This window comes from Myotis myotis, unplaced genomic scaffold, assembly GCF_014108235.1.
Source record: "Myotis myotis isolate mMyoMyo1 unplaced genomic scaffold, mMyoMyo1.p scaffold_m19_p_1, whole genome shotgun sequence".
Taxonomy (NCBI): domain Eukaryota; kingdom Metazoa; phylum Chordata; class Mammalia; order Chiroptera; family Vespertilionidae; genus Myotis; species Myotis myotis.
In genome coordinates, this window is record NW_023416313.1 from 69152522 (window position 1) to 69167270 (window position 14749).

Sequence of the window (14749 nt, forward strand, 5' to 3'; positions counted from 1 at the left end):
AGAGTGACTCATTCCCAATGCCCACAGTAATTCCTCTCTGGAGTATGAAAGTGTTCCCTACCCCCTTTTCTTTGGACAAGTACTTTGACTTTCATGTGTTTTTCTCACTGCCAGAATGTAAGTATCTTGAGGATAAAGGCTTTGATTGTTACATCTGTTTGCCCACAATGACTAAGCAGTATGCCTTGTATATATTTTTTTAAATTGTGAGTCCACTTTTTTTAAAACAAAGGTGTTGCTGGGCAGGAGTGGCTCAGTTGGTTGAGTGTCATGCTGTGCACCGAAAGGTTGCTGGTTCCTTTCCCGGTCAGGGCATACACCTGGGTTGCAGGTTTGATCCCTGTTCAGACATGCATAGTGGGCAACCAATTGATATTTCTCTCGCAACTCACTCTCTCTCTCTCTCTCTCTCTCTCTCTCTCTCTCTCTCTCTCTCTCTTCCTTCCTCCCTCTAAGCATGTCTTTCCTTGGGGGAGGATAGATGTATTGACTAATTATCCACTCAGGTGATCTCATCCTGGCCTATGGCTTTAAACACTTTACATTTACTGGTGGCATCAATATTATGCCTTCAGCCTATTGTCCTTCACTTTCAGATTCATATATCCCATGGGCTTTATTATACTTTCATATGGATGTCCAATAGATGTCACAGATGTAACATGACAAGAAGTGAACTCATGGTTGTTTGTAACACCCTTTCTTTTCCCAGCCAACCTAATCTCTATCCCAATCTTTTTTCTGTCTCAATATTTGGCACTTCCATCAATTGAGACCTAGTTTCTCCCTTTTACTCTGCTCATCCCCATTCCATTCTTAAATAAATCCTCTCAAATCAACCTCCAAAATGTATCCCAAAGCCATTACCTACTCCCCATCTCCTGAGCCACCACTGGTCCAAATCCTCACCATTTTTACAAACTGATCTCCCTGCAACCTCTTTGTCCTTCTGCCATCCATTCTCCAGTTGTCAGAATGACATTTTGCAAATACAAATTAGTGTTGCCACTGCATTTTTTAAAACTCTTCCATTTGCATTTAGCATAAACTTCAAACCATGGGTGACCTCACACCCTCCTGGGACTTCAGGGCAGCTCACAGTAAACTCTGGTCATAGCAGTTCTCTCTCTCTCTCTCTCTCTCTCTCTCTCTCTCTCTCTCTCTCTCTCCTCCAGCAGCAAGCTCTTCCTTGCCTTGGGCTATCAATCTGTCTGAAAAATTCTTCCTCCCTTCCCCTGGCTCTTAAATACCTGGCTTATTATCTTTCCTGGTAATCTCATTTCTTCAGGAGAGCTTCCCTGACCACTCAGCCTAAAGTGGGCCTCAGAATGACCATGTATCCCATCACCCTGTATATTACATTACATTACAATCCAATTACTTTTATAAAATTGTTATCCCGACTTACTGCCATCTTTCCCACCAGAATTTAAACTCTCTGTAGGCAGGGGTCATGTCTGAGGTGTTTATTGTTTTAATTTCAACATCTAGGGAAATATAAGCTTCATAAAGGCAGAAATTTTCTTTTCTTTTCTTTTCTTTTCTTTTCTTCCTTCCTTCCTTCCTCCCTCCCTCCCTCCCTTCCTTCCTTCCTTCCTTCCTTCCTTCCTTCCTTCCTTCCTTCCTTCCTTCCTTCCTTCCTTCCTTCCTTCCTTCCTTCCTTCCTTCTGTTCTCTGGTATCATCCCTGAGCCTACAAAAGGGCCTGCCACACAGTAGGCACACAACAAATCTTTGATGACTATTGAATAAAGGGTAGGAACCCAGTAAATGTTGTTGGGCTCCAACCCCAACAGGTCCAGGGGTTCCCAAAGGTGTGGACGGAGTCGGCGAAGAAGGAATGACACGGAGGCAGCGTTCAGTTGACCAGCATGGTTGGGTTCTCTCACCTGGTTCTATCCAGGATCTCCAGCCAGGTTCTGTCCAGGTTCTCCAGCCAGATTCTGTGTTTTATTGTCTTGTTACATCTGTATTTATACCAGTTGATTTTAATCCTATCAATTTCTATTCCAAAGGTTGGGGTGTTTCTTATCTCCATTCCAGGGAGTAAAGATTATGTAGCTTAAGCGAGATTGTTCGTAGTTAAAGTGATTAACTACCCGCCTGGCACTTAGTTAAGGGGTTTTATTCCCTCCCTAACTCCAGGGAAAAATCCCCACCTGGGGAAACAACCTTTCTCGGGGAGGTGACCTTGGTTAAAACACATAGCGCCAAGAAGGGGAGCAAACATATTAAGAACAGTATGCCAAATATGGCAGGTCCCTTGAAACATGCTGTGCAGATGTTTTTTCCCTGCAGCAACTGTGTCAAGCAGCAAGGATGGACCGGCATCCAGCAAAATGTTATTTTATCTATATTATTAAGTCAATCAATCAATAAATTATTTAATTATTACTTTTGGATAACTAGAGAGAAGCTAGCAAAATTATTTAGGGAGAATTCTCTTTAAATGGATAGCTAAAAATGATATGTAACTAATGCATTCAAGCATTGTGATCTATGGGTATTATTAATATACTAGAGGCCCAGTGCACAAAAATTTGTGCACTCGGAGGGGAGGGGGTCCCCCAGCCCAGCCTGTGCCCTCTCGCAGTCTGGGACCCCTCAGGAGATAACGACCTGCTGGCTTAGGCCTGCTCCCGGGTGGCAGAGGGCAGGCCCAATCCCTAGGTGCAGCCCCTGGTCAGGCTCAGAGCAGGGCCGATTGGGGAGTTGGGGCGCCACCCCCTGTCATGCACAGAGCAGGGTGATCCGGAGGTTGTGATGCCACCCTCAGTCACGCTCAGGGTAGGACCAACTGGGGGGTTGGGGCACCATCCCCTGTCACACTCAAGGCAGGGTCGATGGGGAGGTTGTGGCGCCACCCCCTGTCACACACAGAGCAGGGCCGATCAGGGGGTTGGGGCACCACCCTCTATCACCCACAGAGCAGGGCCGATCAGGGGGTTGGGGAGCTCCCCCCTATCGGGCACAGAGCAGGGCTGATCAGGGGGTTGGGGCGCCTTCCCCTGTCACGAACAGAGCAGGGTGGATAGGGAGGTTGTGGCCCCGCCCCCTGTCACACACAGAGCCAGAGGGCGATCAGGGGGTTTGTGCGCTGCCCCCTGTCATGCTGATCCCGGTGCCGGGAGGCATATTACCTTTTTACTATATAGGGTAGAGGCCTGGTGCATGGGTGGGGGCCAGCTGGTTTGCCCTGAAGGGTGTCCTGGATCAGGGTGGGGGTCCCCACTGGGGTGCCTGGCCAGCCTGGATGAGGGGATGATGGCTGTTTGCAGCTGGTCACACACCCTTCAGGGTGGGGGTCCCCACTGGGGTGCCTGGCCAGTCCGGGTGAGGGGCTGAGGGCTGTTTTCAGGCTGGGGGTGACTGAAGCTCCCAACCGCTCCTTTTTTTCTTTTTTTTTTCTTTGTATTCTGGGCCAGCTTTAGCTTTGAGGCTTGGCTCCAGCTCTTAGGCCTCCGTGCGGCTGAAAGTAGGTTTCTGGCCTTTGCTTACAATGTTTCGATCCTGCTGGCTGAAGCCCGGCACACTAAAGCAGGTTTCTGGGGTTTTGTTTAGCTTCTATATTTGTTACATAGTTGCTTAGAATTGCAGCTCAGAGGCCCTCAGCGGCAGGCAGGGAACGTTGGAGTCCTCTGTCACTGAAGCAAGCAAGCCTCATGTTAGTTTCAAGCTGCCTGGCTGCCAGCCACCATCTTGGCTGGCAGTTAATTTGCATATTGTCCTGATTAGCCATGGGAAGGGTAGCGGTCGTACGCCAATTACCATGTTTCTCTTTTATTAGATAGGATTGTTTATAAATGGTCATATCCAAAGTCCTTAGAAACACACTCAAAACTTAACAGACCATTCCTCTGTTATCTCATTAACCTTATACATTTGCTAAGTAACATATTTTTAAAAAATAACACAAAGATAAACGTCTAGATATATTGTTACCAAATAATACAAATTCAGAATGAATAAATCCTAAAATAATGACTTTTGCTGATTATTCCACTCAACAGTGAAAGAGAAAAATTCAGAACAGGCCTCTTTGGCACATTCCACAGCGCTTCATTAAATCAGCCACTGTCTCCAACACAACTCTTTGCTTTCTATAGACTGGCCCATTAGATCACGCAAGAGCCTCCTGGGCCAGAAGATGCCTCTGAATATACAGTCTTTATATTTATAGGGGCCATTAGTCAAGAAAGACTGTTTACTTTGAGCTCAGAAAGCTGACCTTTCTGCCAGCAGCCACGGGGGACAAAGGGTGCAAGGACATCTGACTTTCACTGCGGAGCTTCTGGGCTTAGTGGGATTACCAAGGAAGGAGAAACCAGGCAGATACATTTCAGGCCTGCGGACCCTTCTTATATTTACAACAAGATGTTTTCCTAGTAACAGTTTATTTTGCTGAAAATATTTAAATAGAAACTTCCAGAGCTTCTTTTGGAAAGATGGGTTTGCATTCCCTCGTCAAGCACCGGCCTGACTTTAATGTGCTCTATTTTAGCCCCTATAAACATATATGCCCGTCCATAAGACTTGCGTGTTCTCTGTATAATTACCACGCACAGCCCCTAAGAAACGAGTAGGTGCAGAGGAGTTTTCTGGCCGGCTCTGGTGACCTGTCCTCTCCGTGTGCCCTCAGCGGCCAGAGCAACCAACGCATAGGCATGAAAACCATTTCTAACTCAACACAGCACTTCCAATATGACAGCTCACAGGACACTCTCCCTCTGACTTTGGAATATGTTCCCCTAGTTTTTACGTTTGTTTGTTTGTTTTTACTTTTAATAAGATCTTATCACCATTTATCCCCTCTCTGTTCTCTTCCCTCTTCCACCTCCACCGACCTCCTCCTTCCAACAATCACCACACTGCTGTCCATGTCCATGAGTTCTTTCTCTTTTTTTTTTTTCTGTGTTCCCCTAGTTTTGGAAGGTCTTCTCACCCAAGTGTTCTCCCAGTGTCTTAGTGTGACTAAAGCAACTTTTGGACAATTCTGGATGAGATCAGAAATGCTCCCAAGTCACTCTGACCTTGTTGCCTTCTCTATTCCTGGTGAATTCCAGTATCTGACAGGGAGACCCACCTTGACAATATTCAGATCTGAATTAGTACTTGAAACCAGGAGAGAGCTATCCTATGGGCTTCTCACTCACTGGGGGCCATTTTAACTCACATTGAACTCAAAGGCTCATTTGGCTTCTAAGACTGTGCTCACAGCAGAAGGCAAGTCAGGTCAAAATTGGAAATCCCTTAAATTGCCCATAAGTCTTATTTCAGGGTTTTGAATATACAGCCCTGTATAATATATGTGAGTGAGCATAATTATGTGAAATATATAATGTGTAAGTATACATTTATTCAGTATATAGTAAAGGGTATATACATTGAGTGGCCAGATTATTATGACCACCCCATCAGTACTTCGTTGGGCCACCTTTTGCCTTCAATACTGTGGTGATTCTTCTTGGCATTGACTCCACGAGATGTTGAAAGGTGATGAGAGGAATCTGACACCATGCCTGATGAATAGCACTGTCCAGTTCTGTGAGATCTGATGGTTGTAGAACCAGCTGCCTGATGGCTCTTTTAACTTGGTCCCACAAATGCTCAATTGGATTGAGATCTGGTGGTTGTGGGGGCCACCTAAGCAAGGTAAAGTCTTCCTCATGTTCTTGAAACCACTCCTGCACAATACGAGCACCGTGGCATGGCACATTGTCTTGTTGGAAGAAGCCATCTCCATTGGGATACGCCATCAACATGATAGGATGAACCTGATCGGCAATGATACTTAGGTATGCTGTGCTATTCAGACGTTGTTCCACACGAATTAAAGGGCCCAAATCATGCCAGGAAAGCATGCCCTAAACCATAACACTGCCCTCACCAGCTTGAAGGGTTATACTCATGCATGTGGGGTACATGCTTTCATGCTGCTTCTGCCAAATTCTCCCTCTGCCATCTGCTTGATGCGACTGGAAATGTGATTCATCAGACCACATGACTTTTTTCCAATGCTCGACTGTCCAATCCTTGTGTTCCTGTGCGAATTGGAGATGTTTTATCTTGGTAACTGCAGACAGCAAAGGTGTTTGAACAGGCCTTCGGCTTCCATATCCCATACGATGCAGTGTATGGCTAATTTGCCTACAAACGTCAGGTGGTCAGAATAATCTGGCTACTCAGTGTATATATGCAAAATAATACTTTGTAACATTTTATTTCCTAGCCTCCCATTCCCACAGAGTGGTTGTATTGACATTAAGCAAATGCATTTGAATTCAAGGCTCTTTACTTCAGAGGTGAGAGGCACCTCTTAGGCCAGTGATGGCAAACCTATGACACGCCTGTCAGAGGTGACATGAGAACTCATTTTTGGGGTTGACTTTTCTTTGTTAAATGGCACTTAAATATCTACACTAATAAAAGAGAAACATGGTAATTGGCGTACGACCGCTACCCTTTTCATTGGCTAATCAGCGAGATATGCAAATTAACTGTCAGCCAAGATGGCGGCCGGCAGCCAGGCAGCTTGAAACTAACATGAGGTTTGCTTACTTCAGTGACGGAGGAAACCAACGTTCCCCGCCTGCGGCTGCCGGCCTCTGAATGGGCAGTTTAAGAAACATTGTAACAAATACCGCCAGACTTCAGCCAGCAGATTCACAACATTGTAAGCAAAGGCCAGAAACCTACTTTCAGCCGCACGGAGGCCTAAGAGCTGGAACCAAGCCTCAAGGTAAAGCTGGCCCAGAATAAAAAAGAAAAAAGAAAAAAAGGAGCAGTTGGGAACTTCAGTCACTCCCAGCCTGAAAACAGCCCTCAGCACCTCACCCAGACTGGCCAGGCACCCCAGTGGGGACCCCCACCCTGATCCAGGACACCCTTCAGGGCAAACCAGTCGGCCCCACCCATGCACCAGGCCTCTACCCTATATAGTAAAAGGGTAATATGCCTCCTGGCACCAGGATCAGCATGACAGGGGGCAGCGCCCAAACCCCCTGATCGCCCTGCGGCTCTGTGTGTGACAGGGGGTGGGGCCCCAACCCCCTGAGCAGCCCTGCTCTGTGCCTGATAGGGGGGAGCTCCCCAAACTCCCCCCCCCATGGGCCCTGCTCTGTGTGTGACGGGGTAGAGCCATAACCTCCCCATCGGCCCTGCCCTGAGTGTGAGAGTGGCGGCGCCCCAACCCCCTGATCTGCGCTGCTCTGTGGGTGATAGAGGGCGGCGCCCCAACCCCCCTGATGGGCCCTGCTCTGTGCATGACAGGGTGGTGCCGCAACCTCCCCATCGACCCTGCCTTGAGTGTGACAGGGGGCGGCGCCCCAACCCCCCAATCGGCCCTACCCTGAGCGTGACTGAGGGTGGCATCACAACCTCCCGATCACCCTGCTCTGTGCATGACAGGGGGCGGCGCCCCAACTCCCCAATCGGCCCTGCTCTGAGCCCGACCAGGGGCTGCACCTAGGGATTGGGCCTGCCCTCTGCCACCTGGGAGCAGGCCTAAGCCAGCAGGTCGTTATCTCCCGAGGGGTCCCAGACTGCGAGAGGGCATAGGCCGGGCTGAGAGACCCCCCCTCCCCCCCGAGTGCACAATTTTAGTGCACCGGGCCTCTAGTATAAAATAAATATCAAAAATATAAGTCTTTGTTTTACTATGGTTGCAAATATCAAAAAATTTCTATATGTGACACAGCACCAGAGTTAAGTTAGGGTTTTTCAAAATGCTGACACGCCGAGCTCAAAAGGTTCGCCATCACTGTCTTAGGCTCTAAGTTCTATCTTAAAGCTTTGCTTTTCTTCTATGCTTGAAACAAGCCCTTTTGGAACCAGCTGTGTGCCTTAGATATTGTTTCTCTGGAAAAAATATCAATGAATAGCAACAACTTTAATTAGATAAATCAAATAGTCACAAGAAACCCATGTGTGGGCACCCATCAACCCAACTGATTATCTGGGAAGGCAGGCAGGTTTTTCTTTCCTAGACAGAGCCCTGATCTTTCCAAACTTCTATCTGTTATTTGCTGCTTTTCTTCTATGAAATAATTCATTCACCTGATGGGTGTTTAGTGTGAGACCTGAGTTTTTTTAAAAAGCCAGTAAACATAAAAGACGTTCCATTTCTAATATTTGTAGTATGCAATCAAACTTAAGTTAATCAAAGTGGCTGAAGCAAATGCCTTGTGTATGTGTGTATTGTATGTGGGGTGGGCATGGAGGGTGGGAGGATTGGATTTTACAACTTCCAAGCAAAGTGTTGTGACTCTCAAAATGTACTTCTAGACCATATGTTTATCCCTTTGCTGTGAACAGTGTGTCTCATTTCACACTTTGAAGAACTGCACATTTTAAAGTTCAACTCCCACTGCTACTGGCAGGAAGAAGACTGTGTTGATGACTCCATGGAGAAAGGAAGAATGCTCTCCCTTCTGTCTGGTGAGTGGACAATGTAGAGGACTCATAATGAGGTACCAGGAAACTGTAAACTGGGAATAACAGTAGCTAATAGGTTTGAGGTGAGGATTAAAGGAGGTAAAACATGTGAGTTTCTTAAAATAGTGCTCAGCATACAGGAAGCCCTCCATTGTTGTTGATAAAGTTTCTAGTGCTGGTGTCATGACAACAGGCATCCTGGGGAAAAGTTTAGATCTTTCTGAAATCATCTAGTAAAGCAGTGGTTCTCAACCTTCTGGCCCTTTAATACAGTTCCTCATGTTGTGACTCAACCATAAAATTATTTTCGTCGCTACTTCATAACTGTAATGTTGCTACTGTTATGAATCATATTGTAAATATCTGATATGCAGGATAGTCTTGGGCGACTCCTGTGAAAGGGTCATTCAACCGCCAAAGGGGTCACGACCCACAGGTTGAGAACGGCTGTATTAAGTTTTTAACTTACTCCAAAGATAAAAGGAAGGTAGGGTTCACCTTTAAGACTAGATAGTCCTTTTGAAACAAAGATTCAGCCAAGCTTCTCATCTTTGGTAGCCTTTTGAGGGAAAGAACTGAGTTTGTGAGTTCCCCTGTTGGAGAATGAGTAAAAATCTGGGGGAAAAAATGGCTTTATAGGTCATTTAGTTCAATCCAATTACTTTAAACTTGATAAGATTGAGAACAATGAGGCACCACGGTAACAGCTATTTGTCACTATTAGTAGGTCTACATTACAAGTAGGTTTTCTTTCCTCATTTGTCAAATTCCATTAAGAAAGGAAAAATCAAAGTTATATTTAACTATAAAATGGAAATATAGCCTAATCTTTTAAAAATAAAGTGAACTCTATGTAAGTTTTAAAATTAATCCTATTGTGGGTATTTAACTTATCCCACAAAGTTTTTAGACATGTGGCCAAAGCTACAGTTGAACAATTTATGCATTTTCACTATCTATATATATAAAACCCTAATATGCAAATAGATTGAAAGGTGGAACAACTGAACAACTGGTCACTATGACATGCGCTGACCACCAGGGGGCATGCGCGAAACATGGCAGGCGTCGGCCACGGCAGGATGGTGGAGCAGGTGAGAGGGGGCGCCAGACCAAGGTGGGGACTAGTCACTGTCATGGTGAGGGGCGGAGGACAGCCTCTGGTAGTTACTGAAAGTTCTTTGCTCCCGTGCACCACAGTCCCACCTGGCACTCACACCTGCTGCCAGTGCCAGCCCTGCTCTCACCTGTGCCAGCGCTGATCACCCCTGAGGGCTTCTCCACCTCCCCCTGCTCCTGAGGGGCAATCGAGGCAGCAGCCGCCACTCCCACCCACTGACAGTGCTGACCCCACTCACACCACCTGCTGGTGTTGGCCCCAATTGCTCTGCACCATCAGCAGGTGCGAGCCTGGGGCCGGTGCCATCAACATGTGGGAGTGGTGGTGGTGGCGGAAGCGGGGCTGCTGGTAGACAGGGAACGGGGGGGGGGGGGGGGGGGGTTGCGGTGGGAGGGGTTGAGCGAGGGCGCAGAGGATGGGCCGAGACCCACCCCTGTGCCCACCGCAGCCTCGGGGCCCACAGTTCCTTTCAAGGTGCACGAATTCATGCACTGGGCCCCTAGTAGATTTAATAACAGGTCACTTACCTGTAAAAAGAGTAAGCAATAGAAATATAAATAATGCCCAGCTGGTGTGACTCAGTGGTTGAGCATTGACCCTTGAACAAGGAGGTCATGGTGGGATTCCTGGTCAGGCTGGATCCCCAATACGGAATGTGCAGGAGGCAGCCAACTGATGATTCTCACTCATCATTGATGTTTCTAGCCCTCTCTTCATCCCCCTTCTTCTCTCTGAAATAACAAACATTATATATATATATAATCATCAAAATTAAATTTATTGCTAAAATTGTGTTTTAAATGTCTGAGCAGAATGTGCTTCTATCATGAAGCATGCTTGCTTTATTATGAGCTATAGAAAAGAGAGTGAAGAAATTAGAGAAATATTACGTTATAATAATTTAAATACATATGTTGTAATATTAAGTAATGATTTTCATAGAGGTAATTACATATGTGCACGAAGTAGGGGATCATAACTGAGACCACTATACAAAATTGCAAAGGTTCTTTTACCTCATAAGAATTTACCTGCAAGACCTGGCTGGGTAGCTCCATTGGTTAGAGTGTCATCCCAATATGCCAAGGTTGTGGGTTTGATCTCTAGTCAAGGCACATACAAGAAGCAACCAATGAATGCTTAAGTAAATGGAAAAACAAATCAACAAATCGGTATTTCTCTCTCTCTCTCTCTTTCAAATAAATTAAAAAAATTTTTAAAGAATTTACCAGCAAGTTGAAAACAAGATTTTATCTTCTCCATCCTCCTCATCATCATATCATTACTATCATCATCATCATCATCACCACCAGTAGTTTTTATAAGCCAGAATGCTAAGTGTGTACATATATATAACTAGGCATTACCTAATTAATCCTTACATCAGTCTTTTGAATTAGGTTTTTATTATAATCATGATGCTGGCAAGAAAACTGAGGCACATCTTTCCTAAGGTCATACTACTAATGAGTGGTGGCAGGACAGTAATTTAACAAAGTGGTGGCAAGACAATAATTCAACATTTAGCTGAAGCCCAGCTAAATGTTGACAACTATCGAGGTAAAGGGTTAAAATGTCCAGAACTCTGAAAACATTTTCAACTGGAAATTAAATTGTACTTTGGGAGATCAGATAAACGAAGTTGATTTTAGCACTCTAGGATTTGAGGTAGGATAGTACCTTCAAGAAGTTCCATATGGCACTGTATTCGCTACCAATTGCTAAATAACATTACACTGCAACATAAAACAAGAAATATCACTTCACACAATTTTTGTGGGTCAGGAATTTGGAAGGTACTTCACTTTTAAAGGGTCCTGGCTCAGAAACTCTCATGAGGTTGCAGTGAAGACGTTAGAGTGGCTTGAAGATATATGAAGAATTAGATGGAGCTGGAGAATCTACTTTCAAAATGGCTTTCTCACTGGGTTCCTTCCTGGCAGTGGTAGGAGGCCCAGTTCCTGACCATGTGGGCCTCTCCATAGCTGTTTGAGTGTCTTCCTAACATGGCATCTGGCTTCCCCAGAGCGAATGATCTGATAGAGAGCAACACAGAAACCGGCTGTCTTTTATAACCTAGCTTTGGAAGTCACATACCAGCATTTCTGCCTCATTCTATTGATTACAATGGTAGAGGGCCTCTACAGGTGTGTGAATAAGGGAGCAATCGCTGTGGGCCATCTTGGAGGCTGAATACCACAGACACCGTCCAAAATTCTCCATTATTGTCAATGTAAGTAAATGGCGGATTTTACACATGGTTTCTATTAGGATGCCTAACCTAATCATGAGTTCATTCTAAGGCACTGTGTTTATTTTTAGGAAACTTTCATAAAATATTTAGACTAAAGCACATTGACAAAGAAAATTAGTTTGAATTTTCCCTATGGATAGTATCCTTTAGTAGTTATTATTCAACAAGCTTCCATTGTTATCCCATCATTTCCTTATTTTTTTCAAGGGAATTTAGATTTGGTATTACCATCCTCATCATTATGACCCCAGCTTGGTATCAAATGGAGCCATAACATAAGGGCCAACATAAGTCCCCAAAGAATACTCCTTGTCATGTTTCTTTCGATGACAAATATCTATTAGGAATCCTCTGACCTTCTTTTTAACTGTGTGTTCCTAATATTCATCATAGTCTGACATACAGTGATGCAAATAAGATGAATATTAATACTGCTCTTGGTGACAAGAATTTAGTGGAAGTTCCCATATAAGGTGATCTTTGAAAGAGAAAGTTCCAAACTAGCTTCCAAGGAATTCAGAGGAAGACAGGCTACTTGGGAAATAGAGCTCTTCATGAAAGCCACATGGCCACTAAGAGAAAAGGTCTTCCAGCCAGCTCAAAACATGAAGGGTTCCAGCCTCAGTTTGGTGAGATTGCATTAGGAAAAATGAACCAGGCTGAGTTAAGGAAAGAAAGTAACTTGGTAAGATCTGTGCACCAGGAAAGCTTTGCCAACCACCCAATTGGTGGTAAGCTCTTTGATACTTGTACCTGGTCCTGTCTAAAGCCAGGACAAATCCAGTAACAATAAACCATGAAAATAATGTCAGTGTAGAAAGGGTCAGAGTAAGAAAGATCAGGAAGGAATTCGTGTTTGAGGCATCTGAGTCAATGTGACAGGGACACATAGTCATTATTTAAGGGAGTCAAAGTTATAGCCATGGAAATGGGCCAAGCACCAAACTCAAACCTGATATGAAGACAGAAATGAGACAACAGCAAGGAAATTGGCAGGAAAATCAGATGCAGGGCAGAAACAGGAATAGATTGGGGAACATGGTTCTGAAACAGGCTGCAAATAGTTTAATTCGATCAAGCTTTATCCTCATCCATTAGAACTACTTTTGTAAGAGTAACCAACGAGTCCTTGGATTTAACGATAAGCTTTATCTTGTTAAACATAAAGGCCAGTTCTCTACTTTTCTGCAATAGCAATGAACACAGTTAACTATTCTTTCTTCCTTGATGGTAACTTTCCTCATGTGGCTTCCAGGAAACTACATTGCCTGGTGTTCCTGCGACCTCCGTGGTTGCTCCTTCTCAGTCTTTTGTGCTTGTTTTTCTTTTTCTCACTACATGGTCTTCTTTTCTTCTCTATATGTGCACATTCACTTTGTCATTTCACTCAATGCAGTTCAGTACTTTCAGTACAATTTATATACCAATGATTTCCAAATGAGTATCTTTATCCTAACCTCTCTCATGAACTCAGTTTCAAGCCTCTGTGTAACAATAAACCATGAAAATAATGTCAGTGTAGAAATGGACATCGCAAACTTCGTATGTCCAACCTCAAACTCCTTATCTTATCCCCAAATCTGTTTTCTCTACAGTCTTTCCCATTCCAGCTGATGGAAACTCTACCCTTCTAGATGCTCAGGCCAAAATCCTTGAAGTCAACTTTGAACCTTCTCATTCTCTCACCTCACAGCCAATCCATCAGCAAATACTATTGGCTTTGCCCTCAAAATATATCCAGAACCCTACCCCTCCTTATCACTTCATCTGCTTATTCCCCTGCATGCAGCCCCATCCTCTTCCTCATGGGTTACTGATGCAGCCTCCCATGCTTTCTTCCTATTTCAGCATTTCCTTCCAGTCTATCCTCCGCACAGAAGCCATAATGTTTCTTTTTGAAATATAAGTCCGTCCAAAGCTCAAAACCCATTTCTCACAGAGTAAAAGAAAACCCAAACCATCCCTTTGTGAGTGAACCCCCATTACTTCTTTTTTAAATTAAATTTTATTGGGGTGACATTAGTAGACATAAACATATAGGTTTCATGTGTGGATTACTAAGTTACAAAATCTGTATCTAGGACCATGTGCCCACCACCCAAAGTAAAATCTTCTCCTGTCTGACTCATCCTTACTTCTCTCCCTCTGGCTCTCTGCTCCAACCACAGTGGCCTCTTTGCTGTCCCACTTTCGTGGTTTACAATGGCTGTTCCACTGCCTGCAACGCTCTTCCCCACTTGTCCACATGGCTAACTTCCTCCCTGCTTTTTAAGTTTTTGCTTACATGTCAGTTTCTCAGTGAGGTCTACCTTGGCGTCCCTCTTTAAAATTTCAACCTGCTCCCACTCCACTATTGATATCCTGTCTCTGCTCAATTAAAGAAACAACAGTGCCTACCTCTTTCTATATCTTCTAAGACGTATTTATACTTATCATTATGTGACGGTCTCCTGCTACTAGAAAATAAACTCAGCAAGGACAGGGGTTTCTGTCAGTTTTATTTACTCACTTACTCCAGGTACCTGATACAGCAGGTGCTCTGTAAATATGTGTTAAGGAGAGGGTCATCATATTAAAGGCATACATCTTTTTTTTTCACCTAAAGGCAAACATCTTGATGTTCTGAGAAGTGAAACAATAGGACAATTTAGGAGACTCACATTGCAGTTCAGGTGAGAGCTGATGGGACTTGGACTAAGTGGTAGCAGCTGAGGAACCCTGTCTCCTGCTCAGCCGCCTTGTCTGAACAGAGCTGGCCTCACTGATTGGCAGTGTTGAACTGTATGTCCCCACTCAGCCCTGGCCTTACTCCTAATTCTTGTTGGATAGTATCTCTTCAAAGCCCAGCTTAAAGTTAATATCCATATAAAGCTGTCACAAACTTCTTCTCCACCCCAGGTCAAACGCATTGCCCTGTCTTCTTGTTTCCACAACATCTTGCCC